The sequence below is a fragment of the Platalea leucorodia genome (assembly GCF_965183815.1).
Source record: "Platalea leucorodia genome assembly, chromosome: 6".
NCBI lineage: Eukaryota > Metazoa > Chordata > Aves > Pelecaniformes > Threskiornithidae > Platalea > Platalea leucorodia.
Window position 1 is genome coordinate 80,699,348 of NC_138828.1, and position 13,398 is coordinate 80,712,745.

A 13,398-nucleotide genomic window follows, 5' to 3' on the forward strand; every position below is an offset into this window, starting at 1 on the left:
CATCTCAACTGAGGTGAGAGAAAAGCCGGCTGAGGAAGGTCACAGATGAGACTGGGAGAGATAAGGATGATTTCAATGGTGACATGAGAGCCGAGCAGGATGGGGAAGGGTGATGGGACTGGCTGCTATCTGAAACACCAGCACGGAGAGGAGGGACACTGGTAGAGTGGGACCTGTCCTGGGCAGTGACACTGGGTCTCTCCCATGTACTGAAATGATCACCAGTTGTTTTCTTATAACTGAACCCGTATAGAGACATGGCTGTTTCATGGTGAGCTTGGTGCAGCCTCTCGAGAGACCCAAACCCTACCCCTGATGTCTGCTGTCTGATACCTTATTTTGGTTGCCCAGCCTGCCTCTGCTGGCAGCCAGCCAATAATCAGAGCCCATTCTCTCTATTTCTTCACATATTAAGCTCATAATCACTTTCTTATGAGCTGTGTTGTCTTCTCTCAAGTTATGGTTTTCTTGGCAGCAAGACCACCTACTCCAGGTGTTCTCTCCCCTGCAGAAGAGAAGATGGAAGGGGCTTAATTGCTCCTTTTGTTAAGAGGAGAACATTTGGAGAAACCATCAGTTTTACTGAATTTTGGGACTGTCTGTGGACTCCAGACCTCTTCAAAGACACCTCTCAGCATAATGCTTTAAAAGAGATTATTTCTAGCCAATATTACTTCTTGCATTTGTGAAGCGATTAAAAACAACAGGGACAACTATGGGAGATGGCTTGACCTCTGATAATGTCCTGTGCCATGTTATTTACTTGTGCTGAGCTTGGGATAAAAGATACTGCCCTTGTCCAACTAGAGAGGTAGGGCAAAATCTGTAGAAACTGTGTAATTAGTCAACAGACTTTAGTATCTACGTGAAATAACGCTGAAGGCTGAATCACAGTTTATAGTGGAAAGCGAGGCAGGCTATGAGGAAGGTGTTGCTGAAAAATAGCAAATTTACTAATTGTTGGTGTCCTTTAAATACTTCCAGCTTAGGTGCTGGTGGGCGGTGGAGAAGGTGTAGGAGAGAGCATGGGCAGCCCTGCACAAGTGAGGGCAAGAGCTGTGACGACTTAGGGCAGAGATGGGTCAGAGTGGTGTGCTGTGGTCCAGCTCCAGGAGACATCAGGTTACCAACAGGAGCTTGGATAGGGCCTGCGGCTAAAATGGTATTTTAAGCATTGGGAGACCCAAACTTTGAATATGGTAGAAGGTATTTCTGTTTTCTAGACCCACTTTCAAGGGAGAGAGATGGGCCTGGCTGTGGCATGAATTGAGGAGAAAAAGATCAAGGAAAACTCCCTGGAGAGTCCAGTGACTTTAAAGGAGAGACCAGGTGCTATCTGAGATGCCCCAAATGTCCCGTTAGACAGAAGGGCATGGGGCTCCTGTAGGTCCTGTGTGGTTTGTGCTTGCTCTAGGCGGTTCTCTGATACCCCAGTGCATGCCAGATGGTCCAAGGTACCAATTTTGGGCATTGAATTGTGCCTGTATGTCTCTTCACCTTCTGTACCTCAGATGGGGAGTCTACACTCTGCTTCCAACCCAAATCTGTGTCTGGTGCTCATTAAATCAGCTTCTGTTTCATTACAACCAAGTCTTCTCTTCCCTACTGGAGCAGTTTTAAGAGGTTTTCAAGGCAATTGAAACAATTTCTCTCTGTATATGCTTTTTAAAAAAAAGGACATGAGTTCCTAATTTGAACATAATCTCATCACTTCAGTGCTCAGTAAAATGCCATTAAGTATGTCAGAGACATATTTTAGCTGCAGGAAGTCCTTAGCACAAGATCTTAGGCAGCGTGACTGCTTAAGCAATTTCTGAATGCCCCTATATCTATTTCTATGGTTATTGTGTCTTTCTCCTGGTTGTTTTTATAGAAGATTTTTAGGAGGAAATTGGCAATTAATTACAATAACAATAATGATTATTATTAGCTGTAATAAGAATAATGATAGAACAGAGTTTACCATCCACATAAAATGCCACCAAACCTAGATGAATGAAATCAGTACAGAAAATATATGGGTATTAAATTCATAAAGTAATTTCCTTTGGTGTTGTTATCATATCTTCTAGTGTAATCCAAGAATATGGATGCTCACAATGCAGCTATAAATATTCATCTGCGCAACAAGCTTTCAGTCTCTCATCTCCTGCTATTGGTTTTTCATCGTCAGTAATGGCGTTACATTATTTCCTTCAAAGCCAAGCGTGAGAAGGCATCAGGTGCACAATAGCAAAGTTAGAGATAACACTTACTGAAATTAAATTCGCTCCTGTTGAATCCTGATAAACACTTCTTATCTCCAGAGCCACTCCTGTGAAGAAATGTTTTTATAATCTATTTGGCCATTAAGAGGAATAAAAGGGCTCTTGGGCGTGTTTCATCCTGGAATAAAGGATGCGGACATGTGCAATGCCCGGCAAGATGTGCCCCAGATCCTGCCTACTGGCTCCTTGCTCTGAGTTAATGCAAACAATGTTATATTCCCTAAAGGAGTTTTATAGTTAGAAAGAGTTATATGGTAATAAGAGTTATATAGGTGCAATGCACCTGGAGTATATAAAATGCTCAAATTGCAACCCTTTCAAAGAAGTTATCGTCCTTGGAAGCAGCTATAAACATATATGAACAGCAACTGAGGACAGAAAGAGAAGTCAGCTGAAGTTTTCTATTTGAGTTTCCCCTGCCCCCTCCTATGAAATTCAAAGTTATATCAAAACCTATTGAAGTAACCCAGAGCTCTGTGTGATGGAGCAATACCATCTTATGAGAAACCATAATCCTGGTAAGAAGCCATAACCATACAAATAACCCTTCTCTCTCTCAAAATAAATGACCGTAACAAAAAAAAAAAAAAAAAAAAAATCTATAAATGCAGCTCTACACACACAACTATATTTCATTTTTCTTTTTAAGAAATATGTCAGGAATCCTACTGAAGTTGTTTTAATTCATTGTATTATATAGCTATATATTTCCTAACCTCCTGAGGAAAATATTGAAGTAAAACAACATGTACTTGTAATTTTAATTTAAGTAAAAAAAAAATTTTGTTTCCGTTCCACTTCTGTTTTCACTCTGCAATCTGCTCTTTGAAAACCAAAGTAGATTAAAATATTTGCTTTATTTGGAAATTTTCTGCTGAAAAAAGATTTGAAGTTTACTACAAAAAAGATTTCATTGTAGAATATAAATTACTTTTGACAAAAACCCATTTTCCAGCAGAAACAAATCGATGCATAAGATAGTCACCCCCCAAACATCACAGTGAAGTTGCATAATCTTTCACATAAAGTTGGTTTCAGAGATTAATTTTCTCAACCACTCCAGAAGAATTAACACGGTAAGACCTTCACAAAAACCCTAGCAAGATTTTCACGGAAACTATCAGGCAAGCACAAAACCACTTCTTTTTTAAAATCCAAGTGCATACAAATCTCACTGATCTACACAAACAAGAGCTGGAAAACCTTCCTTCCAAAAGGCATAGAGATAGTAGTTGTAAAAATGTAGATTTTTTTTTTTTTTTTACTTTGTAACTCATCTGAGTTAAGTTTCAGATTAGTGTTGATTTAAAAAAAAAAATAAAACAACATATCACAATGATCTCCCTTTAAGTTAAGTTTTATATAATACTTTCTAACACTTTCAAGGGACGTGAGCTAATATGGTATCTGACTTCCTACCTCTTCTCATCTTTCTTAACACAGTAACATATATGGAAGATGGTTTCCAAAGACTTGGGGACCTATGGGAGGTATTTTTACCAAGAAACAAGAGGAAAGGCAGCTGCAGATATAAGGCATACTGCTTGCATAACTGGTTGCGTGCATATTAATGCTAATTACTTTAATATGAATGACTTTTGTATAAACAGTAATACAAAGTTAAAAAATAGTGAGCTGCTTTTTGAGAAGCAAGTAGGTTCCATTTCTTTCATGAAGGTAAAAACATGTTTGCTAAGCAGATAGTTTTGAAAGGCTCATGCCTTTAAACTGAAACATGTGAAATTATTCTAGGGGAGTTGTGCTTGCACAGCAACAAAACAAGCAAAATTCGAGCTACCTATTTTTATTGCTAAAATCAAAGTCTCTTTCAACATACTCAAAAGTCTGGCAGGCTGGATGGAAGATGAATGACAGCTGTTACAATACAGCCTTGGGGAACAGCTCCAGAGCGTTGTTCTTAAAAACCCTTTTACCTCTAAACCAGGTAAAGCAATATCCATGAATTAGCTATTTATTTTGTGACACTGCAGTAAATTTGGGCTACCATATTCTATTGATTTAGCATAACTATAGGCACATTCATGGCACACAAACACTGAGTTATAATGTCATATTTAACCTTGCACATTGATTTCTGACAATATCAAGTTGAAACAGGTTGTCTTATGAACCACCTAAGAGTTGTAGATGTTGAATAGTTTCCTTGATAAAAACTTATTCCAGACCTAACCAATAAATACATCTCAAGGCCTTTTACCCTATTGCCTCATCAAGAAAAGCCCAAATAACATTTCTTGAAGGCAAGTCATTGGTACATGGCTATCCATACTTATCACCAAAGCTTGCTTCTCATATGACTTCTAATAAAACTGCTCAAAAAAAAGTCCTTCCAGGCAGGCAGCACACCAATCTAAAATGCATCAGAGTCGAAATAGATCCATCTGTCTTGGCTTTTGGAAGAAGGTGGGGGGCACAGAGCAGGAGAAATGTGTGTGCAATCCCCCGGCTCTGGCTGCAGCGCTCCGGGTACTGCAGGACTGTTGATAGCAGTTGTGGGGTCGTGAAATGCTGCTCAAATTATAAGACTATCAGTAAAGTGATGCCAGTGTGAGCACTTAGGTGGGATTTATCTGGGGCAAGGCAAACTGCTTGTGTATAAGGTCAAGGTGGAAACATCTTGGGAATGGTCCTTGGGGTTCCCAAGGTTTACCTGACTCTTCCTTTGCTTCCTGAGCCTAAGCTTTTTCATTTGAAATTCTCAGGGTTCTTGGTGGGAGACTGAGGGGAGATTTCTTCTTTATGGCTTTGGGGGAGCAGGCTCTTGCCCTCTCTTTTCTCTTGTAGCCAGGCCACTTTCATTCTCAGAAGCAGCAGTAATGATGGATCTGGGATGGTAGTGTCACTTGTTAAAACTGATACTTGGGTTTTTTAGTTTTGTAACCTGGTACCTTGCTATCCCGTCATAAGTACTTTGTGCATTAGTCAAGGGCATCATTACAGAACTACCCAGAACATAAATAAAGCTGCCTGGATGGGGGGAAGGGAAAGGGAAACTGCTCTTCCTTGCAGTTATGTATCTTCCCATCTCAAGAAGCTGAGTTGGTTTGCAAAAGCTTCTTTCAGCACTTTGGAAAAATCTATCCTTCTTGCTCTCACAGCCAGGAGATGATTAGTGAGCTGGTGCTGTAGTGGTGCTTAAAGATATAAATTGATGGCAAGATCCCCTTGCGACGGCCAAGGCTCAGACATCTAGTGCTGGTGCTGGCCCTGCTCCAAAGACCTGTGATACAAAGACACAGAGCAATGGGACAAGAAACAGAAGAGCTGCCCTTGGTCGCACAGCCTGTTTTAGCAGACTACAAACGGGAACCAGCTCTCTGGCCTCCCTGGCTTGCATTTCTCAAGGGCAAAGTCATCTGTGTCATGAGTTGCTCAGGCTCAGCTGCAGGGCCAGCCTCAGGGCTTTTCTCCCCTCTGTGTCCGCTGCCACGGCTTCCCAGCTATGTGTCTCTATAGCTCTGTGCCAGCTGCAGTAACCCCATCGAAGACACAGCAAGGGGAGGAGAGGAAGGAGGTACCTGGGAAGATGCAGGACACATCTTTGTAGATAAAGAAAGCTTCCAAGGGGGAACTTGAACTACTTCCCACACAAGGAGCTCACCAAGGTTGAACTGGGAGGAAGACTCATCTTACAACACGCACAATGTCGCAAAGAAGCAAAAGGTCTCAGCCTCCTGTTGCTCTGATGTAGAGCAAAACTGAAAAGATGGGCAGAGAAATGTGAAAGGAAAGTTCCTGTTTTATGGTTGCTTGTATGAAACTTTCTTATTCTGTTTCTAAATTGCACCTGATATATTTTTATTGAACCAAGATATAAAAGCTAAATTCGATTGCAGTCATGATTTCTGACCCACTAAGTGTTGCTGAGAATTATCTCTTGCAGCAGAGTAACTACTTAATACTGCATATCCCTTGTGTTCAGTCACAAAAGCTGCCTACAGGGTCTAGCATTTCTAAACTGAGTGATTATCTATTGCTAATTGCACTCTCTAGACAGACATGGGGAACAGACATATGGTTAGAAGAATGGCTCCATTTTTTTCTCCTTCCTTTGCTTGGGCTGCTTACTGCTAACAACAGCACTTTGGCTGTTTCCAGGCCCTGAAAAATGTAAAATCCAAAGGAGTCAGGGAAAAAAAAAATTTGCAAACAGCAGCTTCCCTTGGCAGAAACATTGTTACCCCTGTCATTTCAAGGTGCTTTTTTGCCACACGGCCAAGTTTAGTAGTGGAGAAGTCATTAAAATCGGCCTGCACAAAGCACTGGAAAATATATGTTAGGGAAAATCTTGCATTGGCCCTGAGATAGGCTTAATGACCTAATCGGTCTTTTAATGCAGTGGCAATAGCTGCAGAGAGAGCATTTATCTTGCAGCAAGGAGATCGATCTCTGCAGGAGTACTGGGCAGGAGCAGGGACTTTTTTAAAATGCTGGAGCAACCTGCTCATGGACAGTGTTTGAATGTCACAGCTGCTTGTGGGCATGTGGCATGGGAAGGGATTACCCGAGCGGTGAAGTCGGCTCTGCTTTCATACCCATCTAAACCAATTAATCCCTTCAGAAACCCACCAAGGTCTAAATTCAACCTCAGGTTTTTTGCCTCCACTGGCCCTACTAGACAGGTGCTCTGTTATCTGGCTGCACCTCATTTCCAGTATAACTCTATACACGAAGCAAGGTATATGGCTTGACCTTTGCACCTTTGATTTAAATAACTCTTTCCATTTGCTGAGTCTTGCCTCTTGTCACCTTGTAAATAGGGATTAAATACAGCCTTTACACCCTGAGGAATCCCAGTGTGTTTATAATAACTCTGATTTCGGCAAAACTCTGAGCATTTCTCATGTAGGACAGGTGTCCCTTAAGGTGCTGATGCATGGGTATTGAAAGCAGCGTAATAACACTGTGGACAGTTTAAGTATGTGGTCATAGAAAGCAAGGCTGGGAAAATGCTTGAGAGATCATCATATTCATCTTTACTGCCTCAAGGTTGGGTTAACAGCATCTCAGCCTTTGCAGAGCTGTCGCTTTGGGGGATTTGGACAGGGCACGTGCTTAGGCTAGGCTATGATAGGAGGACAGGGAATGTCCTCCCATCCCACCTAGATGGGAATGCAATGTCTGCAGTAGGGATGCTGGCTGAGCTACCCCTGCCCAAGACTGTGGTTATAGTCAGTGGAGAGAAATAAGAGTGTTTAAATGGTGGGTAATTCACCAGATCTATTTGGGAGATCAATGTCAGGATGAGAAGACCCATACCTGAAGTGCTTTCTGATGAAAGCTTCACTGCTGATGAAGAGCCTAGGGAGATGGGTTGAGATGAAGATGCCTTTGGTGTAGACATCTGTGTTTAGTCAGATGAATCCTGCCTGAGGTAAATAACTGAAGAGCCTCTTGTACCTGAGCCCCTGGAGACTGCAGATATAATTCATGTCCCTCAGGAAGGCCAAATCATCAGCTGGAGATGCCCAACTCACAGTTGGGTGAGCAGGCTTCCTAGTCACTGCAGTTAACTTCCTGAAGTTTGGTGGGATTCAGGAAGACCTTTCGCCATATGTCTGTCCCACATCAATTCTTTCTTTACTTTTTTGAGGGTTGAACAATCTCTGGGCAGTATGTGTGTATGTATGTTATCTACTAATATGGGGTCCTGAGGCATGGTAGAAATATGTATGGTATCAGCACGTCTGATCCCAGTCATGTTTATTATAGAGCATGAACTAGGGCAGGATAGCTCATGTGGTAGCTGCTGACCACAGTGAAGAGATATAGCAAAAGCTGTTGTGTGAAAGGGTAAAGCTTCAAGTCTGTGGTCCTTATATGTGGAATACTCCAGACAGCTCCTGTAGACTTGCCCAAGACTTTGGCTACAAGGGGATTTGCAAATTTCCTGCTAATTATCAATGCTCATGTACTTGTCAGTGTCTACAGCGATTTCACTTTGAGGTCTAAGTACTTTCATGGCCTAATTTAATGCATAGAAGATCTGGAACTAATATGCGTATGAGTCTACGAAGTCAGTGCCTAAAGCCTTATACCCATAGAGTGTATTGTAGCTGTGACAACTTTGTAGCTACTGCTAGAGCAAGTATTTTTGAGGCATCATCAACTCTGTTCTCTCTGGGCAAGATTACGGCAATCCCTTGAAGTTTAAGTCATCTTCTGAAGTTGTCACCAGAGCAATGCAGTAAAGGATAAAAGAACAGAAAGAGGTTAATCAGTGTGGATAAGGATGTTGTGGTTGGTCCCTCAGCAAGAGAAAGTTATTTTTCTCGCAAATATAGTTAGTTTGGCTGGAGATGTACATGACTATGTAAATGTATAAAGCAGCAGAACCTGAATCAAGATCTATGAACTGCTGGTTTTCCATGAAAGCTTGCAAAGCTGCATGCTGCTGGTTAGTGGTGTGCACGTGGCTTCATGCTCAAAAGGGATCTTAACAGAGAATGAAGAACCACTTGAAGGAACCTCTTAAACTCTCATTGCAGTGGCCTTTCCCTGCCACCAGATCTTGCAGACTAGCTGCTTCTAACTACATGACCTGTGTTGGGCCTTATTTCTCAAAGGTGGCCTTTGAGAGAAGTGGTTGTCTAATGCTGTACTGCTGATTTTCAGTATGACAGTGTTTAGCATGTAGATACAAATTAAAGGATTAGAAATAGATGTTTGGATTGGAAAAATGCTTTTAATTATGAAGAATATATTTGCTGACTGGCAGTTCTGTGGTTAAATGGGTCTGTCGTCATGATCCTGAACTCTATGAATAAACAACACCCAAACACAATATTAATTGGAAATGTTACAAAGACATATGCTAATATTGAAGCCCAATGACACATTCACAGACTGCACAGCTGGAAAGAATTGTGAATTTTTGAGAAATCCCATCCCAGCTAGAATGACTTCTCTGGGAAAAGAAAACCCCAAGGTGACAAATTTCCATGGACAGCAACTGATCTGCAGAAATTGGTCAGACTTTCCAATTGCTACTTGGCTTGTTGACAGAGTGGGTGGGTTAGGTGCAAAACTGAACCATGAGGGTCCAACAAGTGAGCTCTGTGTCTTAAAGCAAATGATCCAAAATGTTACTGCTTCTGTCTGTCCACCCCATCCCTTTGGCAGAGGAAGAGAGAGCTGTGGAGTGATATCTTCTGAAACCACCACAGATGGCTACCTGGTGCATCTGAGCCTTTTGCTGACAGTTATCCCCTGCCCTGCAAAAAGCCTCAGCTGCTGCTTGTTCCTCCAGCCCATCAGGTGTCTGAGACACATTAGGTTTCCCTCCCCCTGACTCTGTGTGACCTTGGCAGCGCTGGTGCCTTTGATGCTCCTTTCCTGTTTGTTCAACTTCCAAAGGATGAAGTGGTTTTTGCTCCTGGGTTGTTCTGGCAGCTGCCTTGACTCCAGAATCAGCATTTTGCTCACTGACTGGCCAAGCTGCCATCCATCAGCGTGTGGCTTACAGGGTTGTGCGTGGGAACTGAGAGAAGAAAGAACAAGAGGAGACAGCTGAAGATAAGACAAGGATGTGGGTTTGAGTAGGAAGGGAAGCTTGTAGGAAATCACAGTGCTTTGATGATGGAGCAGCATCCAGTAAACCATGGGTGATCTACTGCTACTGAGGCCAGCAGAACTACCCTGGTGCAGAACTGAGCTGGTCTTTCCTTCTGGTCCATTTGTCAGACTCCTGTCCATGTGGCTTCAAAGGGTTTCTCTGCAGATCTTGTAAGTTCTTGCCCTCTGTGCTGAGACTTGGTGGCCTTGAGATGCCTGGGTCTCCCCTTAGTGTTTCCAACCTTCTTCCTTCTAGCCCTGCTCTTTGGATAGCTCTCATGCTTCAGTGCTGAGACCACAATGCTCTACTACAATGGGAAGGAAATAATTACCTAAGCTTTGAGATCCAGGAGGGTCCAAAAATGGTGGTGGAAGGAAAGGGGGAATACATGGACATATGCCTCTGGAATTTATCCTCCAACTGCAATTCAATCACTGAATTCAGAAAAAAAAAATCCTGGGAGCTGAAGTGCAAATGACTAATAATTTACCTTTTAATCACTCTAAAGTGTACTTTGCTCCAAAGAGCTTTGCTGGGGTGGATTTAGCAGCAAAAAGGCAGCCATGGCCCCTCCTCTGGAGTCTGCTCAGATGGCTGATCAGCAGAATCAGTGGTGACTCAGAGCTCGCCTGTAAGGAAAAGCAGCAGCACCTGAATTATAAGGACTTAAAGGAGGACTTTGGGACTGAGTTAAAGGGTTTCATGGAGCGGGAAAGGTTGTGAACCTTCCAGGACTCTCACCAGGGATTGGTTGCAATAGTTTGAGTTTTTCCTTGAACAGAAGGTTATTAGAGGGCCAACCATTGCTATAGCAGGCTTATTCACCGGACCTTTGCAGGGCAGTCTGCTGAGAGCTTGCATCTTTTTTCTCCCTTCACAGATGGATTTTTCTAGCATAGGAATCTGTGGCTTGAATGGCTGAGGGTGGCAGAGCTGGCGCAGCTAAATCTGAATTTCTTCTCAGGCAGTGCAACCACAAGACACAATCAATACAACATCACCAGTGAATCTGAGCAGCGTGATTTATGTTGTGGCTTGTCCCTGGGTTAGGTGGGCTGATGACTTTCTTTAGGGTATCATCTTAGTCCTATGCGTGTATCCGGCTGTTGTGATCTAGCAGAGTTGACCTCATTCAGCCCCTTTGCTTCTGCCTCTAAAACAAGCACTTTTATGTTGTCTGAGTCTTTCCAATTCCTCCCCGTGACACATCATTCTCCTCCCTGGCAGCCTTGTACAGTTAAAAGTTAAGGACTGAAAGGAAACAAAAACTTATCTTGCAAAGACAAATAAATGAACAACACACATGAAAACGGCTTGCCTTGAAACTTAAATTGCCTGTTAACTTTCTTCTGGTTTTGGCAGGGAAACAGATTTTTTTCCAGTGCCCCAGCCTTAGGAGCTTGGCTGCTTTTCAATATCTGACTAGGGCTTCAATGCTGGGAATTTTCTTGTCTTCAGCACCTGCAAAGGCGAAGCTAATAAGTAACTCAAGTTCCAAGGTAGAGTTTGATGCTGCTAGGTTTGTTAATTGAATTTTTAGCCTGACTTCCTGAGGAAACAAAGCTTGCTAGCTGTGTGCATGTGTCTTGCCATTAAATTTTAAACCAAAAATTGACTAGGAATGGTACCCAAAGAGACATAAGAAGTGTCCAGTTAGAGATGAGAACTTATTTCTAGTCTCCAAAAGGGAAGAAAAACAGCAATGTCAGGACTTCTTTGAGTATCCTTGGGCAAATCCACATAGAGGCATACCGCCCAAGTGCTCCAACCCACTAAGGAGCCTCCACCCTGATCTTGCACCATGTCCTGCTGTATTTTAAGCCTTTTCCTGAGCCATTTCAGTTGTGAGCTGAATACTGTTGATCCTTGTCATGGCAAACATCTTATGCCTCCTGTGGCGGGGCATGGATCATCCTCCGTCACTTCATGTGCATTGCACCTAAGCCCTGGCCTCCACTACACCTGGGGCCAAAAATCTTTGACAGCTTGTTAGGAAGATTTTGGGTGATGCAGGTTCTCCCCAGAAGATAGATTAGATGACCTGGGGAAGTCCTTTCCAATGCTTTTCTGTAGGTTTCCTCAGTTCCTGTTTCCTCTACATGATGCTGTTCCTTGGAGAAGCTCAAGTGTCTCCAGTGAAGGCTGAGAGCTAAGATCTGCTTGAAAACTCTCCTCCTGCTTCTGTAGCTCATAATTTCTGATCAGTGTGTTATGTTTGACACCTACTGAGTAATTAAAAGAAATATTTTTGCCTGCTTTGTTACATACATTAAGCAATTCTATCTTGTAAGAGAGAGAGAGTTATGTAAAAGAATGACTCTATAACCAATTAGCCACCAACTTGCAATCTTTCCTACCTCTTGCAACAAAAAAAATCTTCATAAAACTGTCAATATTGTACTAAGAAGAAATAAATTCCCACAAGTAATACATACCAGACACTCAGTTCACTAGGGACTATGCAGTTTCTATTCACATTATATACAAGGTGTTGGGCTGTTATGCAGAAATTAGGATAAAACAGTTGGATGGAATGAAAGTTGATTGCAGCCAATTCAAGAAATTTAGAAGGAAATATCTCACAAGTTCTTCTGAGCAGGGTAACACAAAGAGTAGTTGTTCAGTTGCTTTTATTCTTGTGAATGTGATCCTGAATCACCAAAGACTTATGCATGTACCTGGCTTTGCAAACAGAATAAATTTCCACTGCCTGTGCATTTAAAGCATGCTTGCCTTCAAGGGGACTTTGCCCAGAGCATAAAGTTAATCACATGTCACTGAAGCTTTGCAAAAATAGGTCTAACTAAGGGTGGCTGCAATAGCCAAGAGGAATTGAAACTGGAGACATGGTATCTCTGAATGTGTTGAGCTGAAATCCCCCCTCCTTCAGCTCCTTCTTCTGGGTCAGCTCTTCTGTGCTTCTGGGGAAACTTTTGAAGATTGTTAGAGGAGCAGAAGTATATATCTCACCTTCTGATGTAGTTGTCTAGTCCAGCACGATTTATCTTTCTCCTTCCAGTAAAGAGATACCAGTAAAATACTTTGCTGGGAATTGATTCTGGGTCTGTGGTGGGAGGTAAAGCAGTAAGAAAGAAGGTCATTAAGTTTTTATGGGTCTACTAAAGAACTTGTTAATGTACTGAACCAAGCGAGTTTCCTCAGTCTCTTTGTATGATCCATACTGGTGTAGCTGGGAGCAATGACTGTAGAGGGACTTAGCAATCAAAAGATGTTGATACATTGATTTCATCCTCTGTATTACCGGTAGGAGCCTTGCAAGTAGACTGGTGGGCTAGACTCAGCTTCGGGGGTTATTTTTATTCCTTCCAATCCTTGGCAAAAACTTGTGGATGGTTTCTCAGAGGCAGAAGGATTTGGTGCTGTTTGGTTTAGTGGCAGCATAACGGAAGATGGAAACACAATTTCAGCAATTATTTTCCACAGAAATATCCATTTGCTTACAGCTGCTCTGACTGGATAACTTTTAGGTGAGAGGAGGCTTATGTGGAATGCGAGCAAGCTCTCCTTCATCCCTGAGAAAGAGCAACAATCCCA